Raw genomic sequence first — 925 nt, forward strand, 5'->3', positions numbered from 1 at the left:
TTGACCACATCTCCTCTCACTCCTCAGCCTTGGTTTGGTTCTCTCTCTCACACTTTACTCTGACACTCCCATAGCAGCTGTGGCTGCCCCAAAGTCCCACTTCAGGATAGGTCACAGCCTTTTGCTCTCTTCCAGCTGTGAAATGGGTGCAAAGGAAACAGAATGGGCCTCTTCCCTTGTGAAACCAATGAAACCACTCCAAAAGCCCCTACTAAATCTGGCCCAGGGACAATTCAAGGGAAGAAGCAGAGAAAATGAGGCAAATGAAAACAAAATGAATGGGAAAGGACAATCAGAAGATGGGAGATGGCCCTCTGACTGCCTGGGGGTTCTCAACATGGGAGACCTCCCAGTGGCCTCCTTTCCCCTCTTTTCTCCCATTCAAAGTTGAACAAGGCCATAATCAAGATCCCAGTATTTCCAAAGCACTGTAAAAGAATAAAACAAAGTGATCTAATAATTTTGGGGTTTTTCTCTGGCAAAACTAAAAGGACCTATTAAACTTCAATAATCATTCCTTACTTGGCGGAATTCATGCCTTTGATTCCTTCTAAATTAAAGCTGCTAATAAAAATACACCTTCTGCCACCAAATCGAGAATAATTCCCGAAATTTTATCCTGAAAAGAGGTCAAGTAAAAATCCAAACAACCCCTAACTTTCTGCAGCTGTATCAAAGATGAAGGATCACCTTTATATTCCCCAGGTTTGCTGTTCCTATAGTCCATATCACCAGAGGCAGAAATACTCCCAGGTGACAAGGGCACAGGTCAGGGGAATTTAAGGAAAAAGGGAAACGAAAGAACTGTGCTCAGAAAGAATTTGTTGTAAATGCCACAGAGGACACACACAAAGGAACACTCCTCTCACAGTCTCTCCTGTGCAGACGTGGGGGTTTGAGGCCTCTCTGTTCCGGCACACTGTTC

Source organism: Geospiza fortis, unplaced genomic scaffold (assembly GCF_000277835.1).
Source record: "Geospiza fortis unplaced genomic scaffold, GeoFor_1.0 scaffold229, whole genome shotgun sequence".
Classification (NCBI taxonomy): Eukaryota; Metazoa; Chordata; class Aves; order Passeriformes; family Thraupidae; genus Geospiza; species Geospiza fortis.